The sequence below is a fragment of the Ursus americanus genome, chromosome 35 (assembly GCF_024610735.1).
Source record: "Ursus americanus isolate L20-20 chromosome 35, mUrsAme1.1.p, whole genome shotgun sequence".
Lineage (NCBI taxonomy): Eukaryota > Metazoa > Chordata > Mammalia > Carnivora > Ursidae > Ursus > Ursus americanus.
Window position 1 is genome coordinate 8,043,106 of NC_142161.1, and position 19,959 is coordinate 8,063,064.

Below are 19,959 nucleotides of genomic sequence, written 5' to 3' on the forward strand. Positions count from 1 at the left end.
GGCTCTTTGGGCAACTAATCTTTGACAAAGCTGGAAAAAACATCCAGTGGAAAAAAGATAGTCTCTTCAATAAAAGGTGCTGGGAAAATTGGACAGCTACATGCAAAAGAATGAAACTTAACCACTCTCTCACACCATACACAAAGATAAACTCCAAATGGATGAAAGACCTTGATGTGAGACAGGAATCCATCAAAATCCTAGAGGATAACATAGGCAACAACCTATTTGACATCGGCCACAGCAACTTTTTTCATGACACATCCCCAAATGCAAGAGAAACAAAAGATAAAATGAACTTGTGGGACTTCATCAAGATCAAAAGCTTCTGCACAGCCAAGGAAACAGTCAAAAAAACTAAGAGGCAGCCCAGGGAATGGGAGAAGATATTTGCAAATGACACTACAAATAAAAGACTGGTATCCAAGATCTACAAAGAACTTCTCAAACTCAATACACAAGAAACAATCAAAAAATGGGCAAAAGATATGAATACTTTTCCAATGAAGACATACAAATGGCTAACAGACACATGAAAAAAGTGTTCAAAATCATTAGCCATCAAGGAAATTCAGATCAAAACCACCTTGAGATACCACCTTACAACAATTAGAATGGAAAAAAGTGGACAAGGCAGGAAACAACAAATGTTGGAGAGGATGTGGAGAAAGGGAATCCCTCCTTCATTGTTGGTGGGAATGCAAGTTGGTACAGCCACTCTGGAAGACAGTGTGGAGCTCCCTTAAAAAGTTAAAAATTGAGCTACCTTATGATCCAGCAATTGCACTACTGGGTATTTACCCCAAAGATACAGACGTAGTGAAGAGAAGGGCCATATGCACCCCAGTGTTCACAGCAGCATTGTCCACAATCGCTAAATCGTGGAAGGAGCTGAGATGCCCTTCAACAGATGACTGGATTAAGAAGATGTGGTCCATATATACAATGGAATATTACTCAGCCATCCAAAAGAATGATTTCTCAACATTTGCTGCAACATGGACAGGACTGGAGGAGATAATGCTAAGTGAAATAAGTCAAGCAGAGAAAGACAATTATCATATGGTTTCACTCGTTTATGGAACAAAAGAAGTAGGAAGATCGGTAGGAGAAGAAAGGGAAGAAGAAAGGGTGGGGGTAAACAGAAGTGGGAATAAACCATGAGAGACTATGGACTCTGGGAAACAAACTGAGGCCTTCAGAGGGAAGAGGGGTGGGGGAATGGGATACGCTGGTGATGGGTATTAAGGAGGGCATGTATTGCATGGTGCACTGAGTGTTATACGCAAGTAATGAATCATGGAACTTTACATCAAAAACTAGGGATGTACTGTAAGGTGACTAACATAATATAATAAAAAATATTATTAAATTTAAAAAAGTCTCAACTAAGTTATACTTTATCATGCCATTTTGTAACACCAGAAATAGAAATAAAAAGAAGAGATTTCAGAGAAAAAAGAAAACATGCTAAAAAACAGGATTGTGTGATATAGAATTCCACCAACGCAGAGAAAAATCAAGTATCTCTGGAGAAATTAAAAAAAAAAAAAATTTACAAAGAACGATTTAAAACTTAGAAAATTACAAAATTACAACAATTTCAAAATATATATTTGTAAGTCATGGTCATAAACATATGACTTCAAAAATGTATCAAGATTTTTTTTCATTATACGGAACCAAGGGATTATATAATGTGTGTGTGTGTGTGTGTGTGTGTGTGTGTGTGTGTGCGCGCGCGCGCACACGTGCATATGCACATGCATTTGTGGAATACTTCAGAAATTTGCACGTTGTCCTAGTGCAGGAGACATGCTAAACCTCTCTGTATCATTCTAATTTTAGTATGTGTGCTACTGAAATGAGTATAACTATCAATTGTGGTTAATATGAATACTAATAATTAAAAAATGGTCATATATTTTTTTTAAGTGTTACAAATAGTGGTCACATATTCTTCACTTTACTTCAATAGTAGAGACAACAAAGTTTCTAAATCACTATCCTCTGGTGGACCTGAGGACACTAGAAAATAAAATGTTGGTGTATTGACAATTATTTAAGTGTTAGATGTTTTAAAAAAATATTAGACTTTTTCATTTTTAAAAAGGTCAATAGTGGAAACGTATCAATTTGAAACACATGATAGTGACTGAATATTGTTCTTGATAATCATGGGTTTCTGTATAACACTGAAATACAACCACTGAAGAACAGTCATCAAGGGAAGGGGAGCTTTAAAAAGATACTTATTATTGTATCATTTGATTAATTCCTGTGTTATGTAGTCTGGGTATCAGTGTGCCAGAAAATTTAGCCTGTACATTTCCAAAAGATATTTTCTAAAGGTATTACTAATATTCTGTTTTTTATTACTTCTCAAAGGAAGTCATCTCTTTCTCCCCCCCCCCTTATATTGAATATGTATATTGATAGCAGGAGATAAAGAAGATAAATATATTTTCTTGACATTAAAATGAAGAGACTTTCATAAACAATGTGTATCTATGGCTGTAGTGCTTATGTGTGTGCCTATGTATGTGTTAACTTCATCAGGTTTTAATCCTTAACTGTACTATTGGAGATTACTGAGCACAGGCTTTCTATTTATAATCTCATAGTAGTGATTTTTGAAGGAGGAATAATCTTTGTTGTGTTATTTACTGCATGCAGTGTGGCTTAGTAAATAAATTGCACACAGATACGGTTTATTGTATGAAGGAGAATCTGTAGAGCAAAGAAGACTTGCACTTGTGTGCTCAGCACTAATCCCTCATGCTTTTTGTATTTGTGCCAAAGTACTTTCGGTAATATTAATTGAGAGGAGCCACATGGTGTTTTAAATAGAGTCATGGGAATTTGTCCTATTATACAACTGGGTAACTATACAAAACATCCATCAGTACTGACCACACCATCAAATATTGCATCGTGGCGTCAGCCCAAGACATTACATTTATCTAATCATTGACTTTACATTTACCTCAGTCTATTTCATGACAAGAAATGAAATGCTTGCTGCAAAATTACATTTCCAGCAATTTCTGATAAAGGAAGGAGATGAACTTTGAATAGAGCAATTGTTTTCTAAATGGATTTTTAAGACATGGTGTATTGGGTCTTGAGTTCATTGATTTGTACTGAACCAAGAGACAGGTTGAAAGAGGACATCTGTCCATTGGAGAGAGTTAGAAGGAGATTGCTTGTTCCCTGAATCAAAGGCCCCAAACCAAACTGAAAAACCTGCTCACAGAACAAATTTCTTTTGATTCCTTAAAATTTCAAAAATCTTATAAGCACGAGGATATCTTATATCTTTTAGGTAATTTTAAAGAGAAAAATACAGTAGTTCAGTAGATGGTCAAAGAGTTGGAAATGGGATATAGGACCTTTCACCCCTGGGTTACCATTTGATGAATGCCACACAGCTTTAATATCATAATTCTTTTTATTGTGTTGCACTATGGTCGTTTAAGGAATAGTCTAAGATTTTCATCAAGGTAAGAACCCTTGGATCCCCAGATTCCCAGATAGAAGGATTTCTGAACCTCGAAAAAAGCTATATAGTTGTTTGAGAGAATACATTTACTTATAATAAACCACCAGAATAAAAGGATACGTTTTCTCCAGCTAAGTATCTAATTTTTATTATGAAGCATGCAGATATAAAGCCTTTAATTGCCTCAGCCCCAGCTAAAATAACTACAGATACTCTTTCCATTCACTAAATCAAATCCAGTTTTTTAAGTGCCACTAAACTGTTTGCTTTAGTGTTATCCTGTGGAAATAAATTACATTAATAAAAAAGTTTAATTTTGTCTCTTATTACCATTAACTTTTTTCCTTATCCTTTTAGCAGATAAAAGGTAAATAAGAATATAGAGATAGTATTTATTCCCTGTTCATAATTTTAGAAGTTATATTTCTCTACCACTAAGATGAATGAGTTTGCCTTTTTTTTAAATAAATGCTTCCCATTAGAACTTAATTTAAAAACACATAAAACATCCATACAAATGAGTGGCATAGAAATCCCAACTTATTTCAATGAGAACCTGAGAGGTTCTTGTGTAGCCAATGGCCAGTTTAAACCCTACCTTGCTTTTAAACTGTTGTTGAGTTCAGGGGATGGTTGTGTCCCAGGAATCTCTCATCAAGGAATTTTGCCTTTCAAGAGCATCTGATGGGACTGTTCAGTGATCCTGTAGATGCATTCTATTTAAAGGATCAGGTCATGAACCATTGTGGCACAGAGAGTTGCTTATTTTTTAGATGAAGAATGTTAGAAGTGCTTACAAACAACAACAACAAAAATGTTGCAGTGTTCTCCTTGTGAGTAAATCCAGGGTTATTAATTTGAATTTGAATTCAGGATGCTGTGGTTCAAAAAGGGGCTTTTCCCCCCCACCTGTTTCTTTCTCTAAAATATAGATAAAGTAGCTAGTGTTAAAATGGTAAATGAAGGAGTGTTTGGGTGGCTCACATGGTTAAGCGTCAGACTCTTGGTTTCCACTCAGGTCATGATCTCAGGGTTCTAGGATTGAGCCCAGCCTCGGGCTCTGTGCTCAGCAAGGAGTGTGCTTGGTATTTTCTCTCCCCCTCTTACCTGCCCCTCCCCCCCACTCTCTCTCTCTTAAATAAAATCTTTAAAATGTAAATGAATTGTTATTGGCCATTTCAGATTTATAAATAACCCATTCAGAGGCTTTCAAATGGATGGCATAAAATTCCAGATGGTTTCAAAGTGAACCTGAGAGGTGGCATTTTAATTTATAATGGAAACTGATGAGATGATATAGTCAAAATGTGTCTAACCCTCTCACTTCTTTGGTGTGCAGTATTCAGAACTGCTTTTTCTCTTTTTCTTTCTTTCTTATTTCTCTCCTCTTCCTCTTTCTTTCATTCTTTCTTTCATGCACTAAAAGGAAACCAACATATTATGCTTTTGACTTTTCCATTATTGCTTCATTTTTTGGAGGAGACTAGATGGCATATTTCAAATGGCTGTTAAAATAGAATTTAAACATACTTAAAATAGGTTGATGTCAATAAATTATATTCCTGAAGTGCTTAAGCACATAACAAATTAGAGTACTGAACAAATTTTAATTGATGGTGTTGAAAATCATGTTTAATGGCAGAGTTATAAGTTCAAAGCTGGTAAAATTTTAAAGCTCATATCACCTAATACGGTAATTTCAATGTGCAGTTCATCATTTTACATTCTTTGATCAAATCTACATCCCACAAACATTCTATTATCTATGAAAAAACAAAAATTTAATGGGTAAACATGAAATTGGATTATCAGGGACTACATTTTACAATATAGAATTACCATAAATGATAACCAATGATATACTATATCTATGCACTATGCTTTATTCAAGTTTTGCCTGAGATTGTATAGGATGTGGAAAAAATATTTTTGTGCATTACCTACAAATAAATACATGGAAATCCTTCTTTTTAGCATATTCCATATGTGGAATCACTTTCGTGGTGGTTTTTGTTTTGGAATTTTGTTATCATTTTATATTAGTTTAGCTCTTAAATGTTGTCACTTTGCCCTTATCTATGATAGTAACTCAAGTCTACATTGTACAGTGTGCAGAAATTTAATAACAATATATACCCACCCACCTCTGCCTCAGGATTAGGGTACATACATTTGTGGTGTACATCATCATAATTATTTCTGACTCAAAGCTTCACTTCAACAGATTAATAGATTTCATGAATTAAGTCCATATCCTACCTATACTTTCCTTTCCATGCACACTTGGATATAAAACTTCATGAAACCATACATAATTTCATGGGGTATTTGTGTGTGCTGAATAATTTACTGAAAAATTTAGGAAATGGTAACAATCGTTATCCCCCAAATAGAGTGTATTGAAGACTAACTGATAGCGTCCATTGTTCTAAAAGTAGTTTTTTTCTCCCCAAGTCTTCACTGGTAAATTATTCACTTGTCATGTCTGCTCAAATAATGTATGCTTTTGCACTTTTTCATTGTTTTTCCTTCCTTTCCTTTCATCCCTTTTCATTTTGGAGAAATCACTATAGAAGCAAACGAAAAGGTTCTATACATTGCTGATGCAAAGGAACTTAATCCTCCCTTCATTTTTTCCCCTTTCCCTCTAGACTCTGTCAACAACTCTTTTTTTCCATCAAAGATGTTTCTAAACAAGGACAGTTCATCCTCAAAACAAATTATCCTTCTGTTTTTCAATACTATAAATACTTGAATGGATAAAATGTTTGAGTTATTATTTGCTTATTTCTATGATAACATGCTTGTTTTACAAAAGCCTACTTATGATGAGTAATATATTAAAAGAGTACAGTTCATTTAATAATAATAGGTGGAATTTGTTACACATATACAATCCAGTTTTTCAAGATTATATCTTCCCCTGAGGGTATGAGAGCCTGGTAACCACTGAGCAATTTGTCACTGGTTGGTCCCTAACCAAGTAACATATAGCTAATTGTCATCCTGAAATCAGTTTTCTTTCAGCCGCAAATATATGGGAACACCACCAATGGAATCTTAGTTAAATTCACACATTAGGATGGCAGTGACTCCAGTGGTACCTTTTTTTTTTTAATTAAACAATATATTCATTTCCTACTGTGTGCCAATCATAACATGAGATCCTGAGATTATAGCAGTCTATACAAAAGACGCATAACCATCCCTCATAAAGCTCACTAATGGAAAAGGTACATCTTTCTCAAAGCCATATTCTTCTGGCAGTTCAGCTTCCGATGTCCTAAAAGTCAACAATTCCAGCTCAGTGTGCTTCAAATTGAAATCTCAATATATCTTGTGAATATTTCCTAGCACCAATTGAACATAAATAAGTAGTAATAATACTATGAAATCTACCACCGGCATCAGTACATTAACTGTAGGGTGAACTTCCCAAAAGACCATCCAAAAAACATACTCATGAACTAAATCTTCTTGACGTAGTTTAAGTAGTGTCTTAGGGAATTCAGGAGAGGATATTTATAGGATTTTAAGCCATGAGCTAAATGGTTATGTGGTGACTCTAAGTCTGGAAACTGGTTGGTATTGGGCAGAGTTTGTGACATAATAGCTTTGGATTGGAGAGCAAGAACTTTAAGCAAGCTTTGAAAAATTAGACTTTATAAATAACATAGTTTAGTTGCTTCATAGTTTCCTAAGAGTATGTATTTCATGAAGCAAGTAGCCAAGTTATTTTTGCTTATTCTGAGTATTAATTAGTATAGGAAAAGGAGCATATACCAAACATCAACATTGTATAATACAAGAATCAAATTGTATCAATGTTTAGCTTACTTAAAAAATAATATATTAGGAAGTTCTTAGAACACTTTTTAGACATTTTTAATGTGGCTCATTTGTGAAACTTTTAATTTTGTTAGGATTTTGCTTTTGTTGACTCCTTTCTATTATATACTGTAGTGATGTAGGGCCTAAAGCTAACATCATTTTCTTTCAGTTGGAAAAATACATATATCTGTGTAATTATATATAAACATATATATGAAATACTACATAATATAAAATAAATTTATGTATTTGTATATTACATATACTGAATTTTACTTTCTTGTTTTTACTTTGTGGCAGCGGGGGAAGGTCTTTCCACAGTATTGCACCAAATACCCTGCAGCCTCACGATTATCAAGTTCTTTTCTTTATAGTTAATTCTACATGCTTCATCTGTAGAGAGTCATATCTATTAAAAACAAAAACCAAAACAAAAAGCCCTCATTCATGAAAAACCCCTTCAAAATGTCCTTACAATGACCTCCGATTTACTACAGGTACCACCTAAAATTTTGGTAAGTTGCTTGGTGGTCAAATCCATCCTGACCCACCTTATCTCATAATTTGCTACATTCCATAATTTACTATTCCCCTGGGTGCTTTAGCCACATTGAATTCTCTGTTAATAAATACATTTTAACCTATTTTCCCCCCTTTTCATGAGGTGCCCTTCTTTCTCTGTGTACCTACTTACTGTTTTGTTATCCTTCAAGACTCATTTCAAGCATTTCATTCTTTGTGGAGCTTCTTTTTTTTTTTTTTTTTTTATAATGTTTTTTTATTATGTTATGTTAGTCACCATACAGTACATCCCCAATTTCTGATGTAGTGTTCCATGATTCATTATTTGCGTATAACGCCCAGTGCTCCATGCAATACGTGCCCTCCTTACTACCCATCACCAGCCTATCCCATTCTCCCACCCCCCTCCCCTCCGAGGCCCTCAGTTTGTTTCCCAGAGTCCATAGTCTCTCATGGTTCATTCCCCCTTCTGTTTACCCCCCTTCATTCTTCCCTTTCTTCTCCTACCGATCTTCCTATTTCTTATGTTCCATAAATGAGTGAAACCATATGATAATTGTCTTTCTCTGCTTGACTTATTTCACTTAGCATTATCTCCTCCAGTCCCGTCCATGTTGCTGCAAATGTGGTGAAATTGTTCTCTTTGATGGCTGAGTAATATTCCATTGTATATATGTTCATAGCAGCATTGTCCCCAATAGCTAAATTGTGGAAGGAGCCAAGATGCCCTTCAACAGATGACTGGATTAACAAGCATTTCATTCTTAGGGAAAATTTCTCTAATGTCTTAAGGCAAAAATAATTATTCCTAATCAAATTGTGCATTATGAACATAGTTTCCTAAGAAAAGCATTCTCACTACACTTATTAATGACCATGAGATAACATTTATGTTAGTAATTCAAATAATAGCAAGAAATGTTCAAAAAAATCCATTCATTTATTCATCACAGATAGAGAATGGAAAAGAAATTAAAAGAGACGGCTGTCCTTACAGAAACCAAAGGAAGAAGGCTGCATTGGGATAAGTGAAAATAAAACAAACAAACTTGTTTAGGAAGTGTCAAGAAATGCAGGATAGAGAAGTACAATGGGAGCAAATTAAGCATGAAAAGAAGTTTGAGGTAATGACAAGTTTATCAAAGCAGCTTAAATGTAAAGGTGGAGGTAAAAATCAGATTTGAGGGGGCTGAGGTATGTTTGAGAGAAATAGTAACAAACCACACTCAAAATTGGGTGTGATAGAGACAGATTAGGAAGAAGGACCCATAGTCGAATTTGAAGCTCTTCTGTTTTGCAGGATGGAAAAAGAACAAAGATGATACATTTGTAACACAGGAAAGAAAGAAGATATTAGTTATATCAAATTCCAAGAAGAAGTAAGATTAGGTAGTAACTAGGTAAAACATGAGTAGTGGTATTACTCGTAAAATGGAAAAATGACATCGGATCCAGAGATGGGGAGAAAAGGGGAGGAAAATGGCTGCAGATGTAAATAAGTACCTGAATAAAGATCAATAAATATATGAAGATGGATGCAAGGCAATTTGCTGAGAAAGAAGGGTGTGCTGTCTGGGTAGGAGACTTGAGAGAAGGAGGTCTGGAATGGCAATTGAGGATAACAGAAGTTGTTGATCAAGGATAACTAAAAAGATTGATAAATTATTTTTCAGAATTCCACTAAGTTTGGAAATTGAGAATGCATAATGGCAACAAAGTATACATTTATGTAATTTGTATCTTAAGCTCTTAGAACATAATTGAAACCATGTTTTAGGAGTGTCTGGGTGACTTGGTTAGTTGGGTGTTCAACTCTTGGTTTCGACTCAGGTCATGATCTTAGGGTCTTGGGATTGAGCCCCAACTCAGGCTCCATGCTCGACATGGAGCCAGCTTGAGATTCTCTTCCTCTGCCCCACCCCCCAACTTGTGCATGCATGCACATACTTTCTCTAAAATAAGTAAATCTTTAAAAAAAAAAGCTTGTTTTAGAATGGGGACCTTTTTGAGGATTTTATTTTTTTGTGTTTTTTTGTTTGTTTTTGGTATGTAAAGCAGCAAATCAAGGGGGAAGGAAGTTAGGGTGCTGGTGAGAGATACTGAGCCATGGGATTCAATTTGGGAATGTGAACCAGCTTTATCAGTGGCAACAACCAACCCTAAAATCATAGTGGATAATGACAAAACACTTTTATGACTTGCTGATAGATGTACAGGTCAGCATTGATTTGGCCCTGTTCTACCTTGTTTGTCTTCTTAAAAGAATCTTAGAAACACAGCACGTCATGTCCACTAACATCTCATTGACCAAAGCAAGCCATATCATACGGTCAAGCAGAATATAGGGTACTATACACATTATATAGAGAGGCTTGGCAAATCTAAGCTGTATAAAACTCTTTGGGGAAGGGAGTGGATAATTGGGAAGAATAATAGAATATATTATATCTAACAGCAAAGATGTGAGGCTTAGTGGTAGTTTATGGGTTAAAGTAAAATGAAGTGGACAGGGACTGAAGACTAAAATAAAAGAGTACTGAATTTAATGGGAAGAAAGGACTGAGGCAGCCCAGATATTTATATTAGATGGAGCTAATTAAAACTCCTGAGGTAGACCACTAACCAGCAGTAGGAAGGTCTAGAATGTCATCATGAGAGAATGTTGCTGAAGTAATAGGATGGTGGTATTATTATTAGAGTTGTGGAGGGCAAGTAATTGTGCAACTAGAATTTAGGGTTGTCACCACATTAATGTTGAAAATGCCTAATTTAATAACAAGAGCAATGAGGGAAAAGAAGTCAGTGAAATTCCTGACTCCTGGAGGAGTAGCCCGAGAGTAAATGAATGTAAAAATATAGAGTGGGTAGAAGACTTCCAGTTTACACTCTGAAAGTCTCCACTCTACCCTAATGACAAATAAAAAACTAAAAAGACTGAAAAATCAATAACTTTTTTGATGCATAAGAGAGGGAAGGACATGGCAAGCCCCTCAAGGTTGGAGAGACAGATGAGCAAATGTAGGAAGTTTGGCTTACCATAGCAGAGACTCATGAGCAGAACCTGCTACAGGAACTAGTGTCAGGAACCAGTGCTTAGGTAAGAAAACCAGAACGTAATTGATGAATTGCTGAAGTTGGATGTGACAAATCTGAGAATTAAAAAAGTCCATGGGAATCCAGTGATCAGGGGGCTCCCCAAATATTGTGAAGTTTACCTCTAGGAGCTCAGTGAGATTCCTACAATAAATATTAGAGAAAAATCCCCTCCTGCTTCCTCCTTGGGGTGGTGAGGGAGAAACCATTTTGAAATATGTCAGAGCGCTCTGCTCTTTTCAATAAGACCTACACTCAAGGGAAGTTAACCAGAGTCTGACAGTCTGGGATAGTATCAGAGACTAACTGGTTTGGGGAGGGAGATAAAAAAAACTCCAGCCCATTCTAGCCATCCTGTCACACATAAGGAGGGAGAAGAAAATTAAGTACTTGTGAAGTGGTACAGGCTCACTGGAGGACTGAAACCTACTCATGGGACTGTAGAATGCTTCACCTCTCCAGGCACTTCACCACCATATTACTAAAAGCCTATTTATAGCAATTCCTTCTACTTAGTACATTATATTGGACTATCAAGAAAAAAGTTACAAAGCATACCGAAGGGAGGAAAAAGTGAAGAGACAGAGCAAACATCAAAACCAGACATAGCAGTGATGTTGTATTTGTCCAACTGGGAATTATAAAACAAAAACAAAACTGATTAATATGATAAAGGTTCTAATGGATAGAGTAGGTAGCATGTAAGAACGGATGGGTAATATAAGCAGAGAGATGGGGAATCCTAAGAAGGAACAACAACAACAAAAATGTTAGAGATAGTATTATAGGATAGGATATATGAGGATCAAAAGAGAAAGATAGTTTGGGAAATTATATACTATTTTTTAATAATTATGTGATAATATATGTAATAGTTTCTCAAATATATAAATATACATAAATAAGTAAATATACATACATATTTATGACAGATGGATGGGAAGCAACTCAAAATATGTAGTAGCAAAACCTATTTAATCCAGTCTATTCATATTAAAGTTGGGTCAAATATAGATTTATTTCCCTTTTACTTACTTTCCAGTTGGCCTAAAATATATATAAATGGACACGCTGGAAGGACATAGTCATAATGGTGAGTTTGAGAGAGGGCATGTACTGTTTGAAATAGGATGTATATTGTGATAACACAAGGGAGTTTAACACAAATGATCATTATAGAGCCAGTGTCAGGTGAATATCCACCAGAGGAAAATTTGCCTCAGAGAAGTAGTATTATTTGAAGTTATTCATAGCAACATTGAATATACTCAGGAAATCAAGGCAAGTTTTAGTGTTTTCCGAATATTTTTACTAACTTTTTAAGGTAATTTTATATCAAAATGAGTTTCAACTCTTAATGTTCTTTTATAATTCAATCAAGCGCTGTAATGTGTGCCTTGGAAAATTTTGAAAGTCCTTTCCCTAGCCTAGTGCTATCTGGGCAGGTCTTGAGCTTTTAATATTGCAAATTGCATAACATTTTGGTTTTAGGAAAAAGAAAATTTTAATAATATTAAAACTCATGGGGACTGGTTTAATTCCTTTGGATTTTTCTAAAACTACGTCAGAATACCTACTCGTCACGCATTCATCCAAAAAAAAAAAAAAAATCAGTTCTGAACAAGCTTCCAAATGTAAGACATTAGATATTGTTGTTGCATAACAAATCACACCAAAAATTAATGGCTTAAAATAACGCACTTATTATTTCATAGTTTCTGTGACTCTAGTATCCAGGCATGGCTTAAGTGGATCCTTTGCTTCAGTCTGTCAGAAATCTGCAACCAAGGTATTAGCCAAAGTTTACAGTTCCATCCGATGGCTCCACTAGAAGAGGATCCAATTTCAAGCTTGCTTAGTAGTTGTTGACAGCATTCAGTTCCTAAGGGGTGTTTGACTGAGGACCTCAGTTCTTCCAATAGCTGTTGGTCAGAGTTTCCTGTAGTTAATTGTCATGTGGGCCTCTCCCACATAGCAGTTTGCTTCATCAACCATGTAAGCCAGGAAGGTAATGAAGTGTGCTAGCAGTACAGAAGTCACAACCTTTCGTGACATAATCACAGAAGTGAGATGCTGTTTTTGTTTTTGTTTTTTTTTTGTCCATCTTCTGTTGGTAAAAAGCAAGTCATATATTCCGCCAATACTCAAAGCATGAGTGCTGAGTAGTCAAGAACATGAATACCAGGAGGTGGACATCACTGGAGACCATTTCAGATGTCTGACTGTCACATATGTCTCCTTAGATTTATTTAATTTCCCGCTCTATTGAGATAACATTGACATATAACCTTGCAAGATTAAGGTGTGCAGCCTAATGATTGATATATGTGTATACTGTGAAATGATTACAACCATGAGATTAGTTAACACACCTATCACCTCACATAGTTATAATTTTTGTTCTCGTGATGAGAACTTCTAAGATTTACTCTCTTAACCACTCTAAAATATACAGTATGGTATTGTTAGGAGTAGTCATCATGCCATATATTATATCCCTTGAAATTACTCATCTTTTAACTGGAAGTTTGTACCCTATGATCACCTGCACCCATTTATCCTACCCACCCACACATACGTACATACCCTCATTCTTGGCAACCGCTAATCTACTCTAGTTCTATAAATTTCTTTTTCTTTTCTTTTTTTTTAGATTCTGCATATAAGTGAGATCATACAGTATTTGTCTTTCTCTTATTTCACTTAGCATAATGCAGAAGTCATCCATGTTGCAAATGGCAAGATTTCATTGTTTTTTAATGGCTGAATAATATTCCTGTGTGTGTGTGTGTCTGTATGTGTGTATATGACATCTTCTTTACCCATTATTCCAATGTGTGTGTGTGTGTGTGTGTGTGTTTGTGTGTGTGTGTGTGTGTGTAACATCTTTATCCATTCATCAGCTGATGGACATTTGGGCTGTTTCCATAATTTGGCCATTGTTGATAATTCTGCTATAAGCATTGGGGAGCACATGCCCCTTTGAATCAGTATTTTTGTATCCTTTCGGTAAATACCTACTAGTGCAATTGCTGTGTCATAAGGTAATTCTATTTTTAACTCTCTGAGAAACCTCCATACTGTTTTCCAGAGTGGCTGCATCAGTTTGCATTCCCACCAACAGTGTAAGAGGGTTCCCCTTTCTCTGCATCCTCGCCAACATCTGTTGTTTCCTGTGTTGTTAATTTTAGCCATTCTGACAGGTCTGAGGTGATGCCTCATTGTGGTTTTGATTTGCATTTCCCTGATGATGAGCGATGTTGAGCATCTTTTCATGTGTCTATTAGCCATCTGGATGTCTTCTTTGGAAGAATGTCTATTCATGTCTTCTGCCCATTTCTTAACCGGATTATTTGTTTTTTTCGGTGTTGAGTTTGAGAAGTTCTTTATAGATTTTGGATACTAATCCTATTAAAATATCACCAGAATTTTTCACAGAGCTAGAGCAAACAATCCTAAAATTTGTATGAAACCATAAAAGACCCTGAATAGCCAAAGCAATGTTGAAAAAGGAAAGAAAAGCTGCAGGCATCATGATTCCAGACTTCCAGCTATATTACAAAGCTACAGTCATCAAGACAGTGTGATACTGGCACAAAAACAGATATAGATCGATGGAACAGAATAGAAAACCTGGAAATGGACCCACAACTCTATGGTCAACCAATCTTTGACAAAGCAGGAAAGAATATCCAATGGAAAAAAGACTGTCTCTTCAACAAATGATGTTGGGAAAATTGGACAAGATGCAGAAGAATGAAACTGGGCCACTTTCTTACACCATACACAAAAATAAATTCAAAATGGATGAAAGACCTAAATGTGAGACAGAAAACCATCAAAGTCCTAGAGGAGAACACAGGCAGCCACCTCTTTGACATATGACATAGCAGCTTCTTACTAGACACATCTCTGGAGGCAAGGGAAACAAAACCAAAAATGAACTATTGGGACTTAAGATAAAAAGCTCCTACACAGTGAAGGAAGCAGTCAACAAAACTAAAAGGCAGCCTGTGGAATGGGAGAAGATATTTGCAAATGACATATCTGATAAGATCTACCACATTTTCTTTATCCATTCATCCATCAGTGGACACTTAGGTTGTTTCCAGTCTTGGCTATTGTGGATACTGTTTCAGTAAACATGGGAATGCAAATGTATCTTCAAGATAATGGTTTCATTTCTTTTGGATATATACCCAGAAATGGAACTGCTGGATCATATGGTAGTTCTGTTTCTCATTTTTTGAGGAGTCCATATTGTTTCCATAGTGGCTACACTAGTTTGCATTCATACCAACAGTGAACTGTGGTTACCTTTTATTTACATTGTCACCAGCACTTATCTCTTGCTTTTTTTGGTACTAGCTGGTATGACAGTTGTGATGTGATATCTCATTATGATTTTGATTTGCATTTCCTGATGATTGGTGATGATTGGTGATATGGAGTACCTATTACGTACCTGTTGACCATTTGTGTGTCTTCTTTTAAAAATGTATATTAAGATCTTTTGCCCATTGTATAATTAGATTATTTATTTTTTGGTATTGAGTTGTGTGAGTTCCTTATATAGTTTGAATATTAACCCCTTTTCAGATATGTGATCTGCAAATATTTTCTGTCATTCCATAGATTGCCTTTTCATTTGCTTGACTGTTTCTTTTGCTAAGTTTAAGCTTTATAGTTTAGTATAGCCCCACTTGCTTATTTTTGCTCTTTGTTGCCTGTGCTTTTGGTATTGTATCCATAAAATCATTGCCAAGACCAATGACAAGAAGCTTTTTCTCCCATGTTTTCTTCTAGGAGTTATATGGTTTCAGGTGTTACATTTAAGTCTTTAATTCATCTTAATTTTTGTGAGTGGCATAAAAGAGGGATACTGTTTCATTCTCTTACATGAGATTGTTTAGTTTTCCCAACACCATTTATCAAAGACACTTGTCCTTCCCCGTTGTGTATTCTTGACACCCTTGTGAAAATCAGTTGACTCTGTGTGTGTGTGTGTGGGGGGGGTATTTCTGGGCTCTCCATTTTTCTTTTTTTTTCGTGGATCCATATGTATGTTTTTATGCCAGTACCAAACTCTCTTGGTTATTGGAGCTCTGTAATAATATTCTGAAATCAGGAAGTATAATACCTATATGTTTAATACGATGCATATAGGCTTATCACCATGACTTTTGTTCGGCATATGTTATTTACCAGCGGCTATTAACATCCAATTTATCACTACATTGAAAGCAGTCTGCCTTTGGGTTATACCTCCTGCATTCCAAAAAAGAAAATTCTTCAGTAATGATCACTTAGCGATGAGTTGTTTTTTGAAAAACTTTATCTCAACTAGACCATCATGCACTGTTTTTGAAAGTTAAACTTTAAACTGTGATATGATTGGACAATAGGACACTCAAAAGCACATGAACAAGCAGGCAACTATCATCTAAGAATATGATCTCTATTCCTTTACTCTATTGTGGATAGTCTATTAAATGCTAACTTTCCAACTTTAATTTGCTCCCTGAGCTGTCCTCTTTTTCCAGCTATTCCTGCAAATTATATTTATATAACTTCTAAAACAATTTCTATAACCATTTTGACTATAAACGATAACAGCAACAACAAAAACCAAGCATTTACTAGGGTCTTATCAAGAACCAGAGACTTTAGGGGCACCTGGGTGGCACAGCGGTTAAGCGTCTGCCTTCAGCTCAGGGCGTGATCCCAGCGTTCTGGGATCGAGCCCCACATCAGGCTCTTCTGATGTGAGCCTGCTTCTTCCTCTCCCACTCCCCCTGCTTGTGTTCCCTCTCTCGCTGGCTGTCTCTATCTCTGTCGAATAAATAAGTAAAATCTTAAAAAAAAAAAAAAAAAAAAAAAAGAACCAGAGACTTTAAATATATTACCTCACTTAATTCATGACATTTATCTATAATAGAAATTGGGTAAAGTGAGTATTTTAATTAACTTAAGAAAAAATAGCTAACAGTCAAGATTGGGACAGATGACTTTGAAACAACTTTTGTATACTGGAAAGTTACTCTCTTTTCTAGTCCAAAATCCTTTAGATATGGCATTAAAGGTAAATGCAGAGAATAATTACAATAAAGTACCTCTGTAAAGCACCATTCATATGAATAGCTCAAAGCACTTTTTATTACATTACCTCATTAATCTTTGTGGTATCCTACTGAGTGAGGATGGCAGGAATTTTATTTCTCTTTTATGGATTTTTTTTTTTTTAAAGTGAAACAAGAACTTTAACTTCCAGGTGCTCTCTCCATAGCATATCAATGACTGCTTGAACTAAAAGGTGGTAGGCTTAGATCTCTTATTCCGAAAATACTTCATTAATTTATTAAATCATACTTTTACCTAATAGTTACTGAGTGCAAATATATGTTATGTAATTATTAAAATGAAGGCTCTGAAAGAAGCCTACAATCTGAGAAAGGCTTTAAATATTATACTGTGTTTTTAATGGATGCAGTAGACAGTGGGAGCCCCAGAACAGTTTGAATTGGGGAGTGGACTAATAGAAGCTGCAATCTAGCCTTATAAATGTTCATTTTTGTCAAGTAAATCAGGAAGGACTCTCTGATAAGCTTTATGCAAAAGCCCTCCCTGGAAATTACAGTTTAACAGTCCTCTACCCACAATTTATATAGAGGCAAGGCTTAAGGTGATTTGATTGGTCTGAGTCATTTCAATTCATGACATATTTAGCAAACACCTATTGTGGCCAAGATGCTGAATATAGAAGTGAGAATGTCTCTGCCTGCTCCTTAAAAATATTCAATCTCGGGGCGCCTGGGTGGCTCCGTCATTAAGCATCTGCCTTCGGCTCAGGGTGTGATCCCGGCGTTCTGGGATCCAGCCCCGCATCAGGCTCCTCCGCTGGGAGCCTGCTTCTTCCTCTCCCACTCCCCCTCCTTGTGTTCGCTCTCTTGCTGGCTTTCTGTCTGTCAAATAAATAAATAAAATCTTAAAAAAAAAATTCAATCTCATGGGAAGGTTGAAATAAGTACCTAAATACTATGTAACAGAACATAAATATCATTAGAGAGGTGAAACAAAGTGCTACTGAGATATAAAGGCGAAAGAAAACAGAGTCTATTGGCCGCAAATCAAGAGAGATTTTAGAGAGATTATAACTCTCACAGTACTGCAGCTAGACCTGTGGATGAAGCTGTTTGCCTTTGTGTTTTACCCACAGTGATATGAATAAACAGAATTTCAGCAGGCTCCTATGACATGGTTGTGAGAGGACATTACCTGAAGGGAATACAACATTTTTTTAACAGGCAAGGATAAACATTTACCATGCAACAATTAATGGCTGTATAATTTTCCTTGAGAGTAAATACATAGGATCTGGGACCATCAGGAAAAAATGATTTTGAAAGGCTTTTAATAACAGGCTACTTTTCCTGTATTACGATAATGTATATATGGCTCACCACAAAGAAAAGTAATTTATAATTAATATTAGGTTAAATCATTTTATTTTTTGTAATGAGGGCTTCATCGCTCCAAGTGCTTTATGTTACATTTTGTCTTTATGTTATCCTAATGATCTTCTAACACTGCACATTTACCGTCAAGAAATTATTTCTCCTGCTTTCAGCTGGACCGTTGTTTACTCTGGAGGCTTGGTGCATAATTATCATTTTTCATTTCCCTTTACTGCCCTTCTAGCTAGTATTTACTCTTCCCTAGATATCCTGTCTTCCTCCTTTTTGATTTACTCTGGTGTACATCTGCAAGTAACTTCCCAGGTAAAGATGAGTAGCAGATCAGATTTCTGATGTTTAATTCTATACTCATACTTTTGAGTTTCAATTTAGTGGACATATAACTCAAAAGGAAAGTTACTTCCATTTGAAACTCGGAGTCATTTCCCATTGTCTTTTAGCATGCGGTTTTTCTGATGCAGACTGTAACGCCATTCTAACTTTTGTTCACTTTATATTTTCTGTTTTGGTATTTGTTGTTGTGTTGTTTTGTTTTTGGCTTTCCTTTCTGGAAGCTGTTTGTTATTTTACTCATTTTGGGTATGTGGAAAAAATCACTGTGAGATGTTTGGGTGAGGTCATTTTGTCCGTGGGGGTGTGTGTGCGTGCATGTGCTCAGGGTATTTAATCCTTTTCTCCACTTAGTGAGCCCAATCAATTTTAGTGCTTCTGTCACTTTTTATTACTGTGAAATTTTTTGCTATTATTATTTTACTGTATATCCTATATTCTTTTCAGGAATTTCTATTTGTCTGTTTGACAACATGAAGCATACCTTCATGTCTCCCAAATTTTCAGTTTCTTAGTTGTTTTACTCTAAATTATAAGGCTTTTCTTTGATTCTATCATTTTCTCAGCACTCTTAATTTAAAGTTATTTCTTTTTCTGTCATTTTCCCCCCAGTTTCTCATAGAAACCCATTCTGTTTTTTTATGAATACAAAATCTAGAATTTTTATAAAGATACCAGTTAGATACAGTTTTTTCAATATTTGAAATATCACTTTTTCATCTGGAATCAGGGATTAGCATTCTTATTTGAATTGCAGGTTTCCTTGACATGTTTAGTGGTCTTTGGTCTATTCATTTCTAAATAGGTGGGACTTTTAGGCTATAGACTTAAGCTAAGGAGCCACAGGAATTTAGCTATTATGTAGGATATTCTTAAACCCGTAGTAACACAAATGTGTGCAGACTCTCTTATTGTGTGGTACAGATATCCAATTATCCTATGTCTTTTAAGACTATTGGTTCAAACTCATTAGAGATGACTTTTTTTTTTTAGTCTGTATGTTTTTTCTATAATAGGACTAGAGGAGGCAGGGGAGAGGTTCAGGTGGGCCATCGAACACTTCATTTCCCACCCCCACTTCTCATATCTACCTCTGCCTGTCACTGTATTCCTGATTTTCAGCATCTCTTGGTATTCTTCAAAGCCATTCAGCTGTATCCTCTGCTACTGTTAACATTTTTTTCACTTTTGTTTTTATCCTTGCAT

At 35.6% G+C, this 19,959-nt stretch overlaps 1 long non-coding RNA gene and 1 other non-coding gene across 9 annotated transcripts in view; one reads left to right on the forward strand and one right to left on the reverse strand.

Moving 5' to 3' along the window:
• The window catches only part of LOC123795723 (uncharacterized), an 870,146-nt gene that overhangs the window by 56,036 nt on the left and 794,151 nt on the right, over positions 1-19,959 (forward strand). The gene's annotated exons all lie outside the window — the stretch shown is intronic.
• Positions 1,766-1,872, reverse strand: LOC123795821 (U6 spliceosomal RNA). The gene has a single exon (XR_006780606.1). It is a non-coding gene; the product is annotated as a U6 spliceosomal RNA (small nuclear RNA).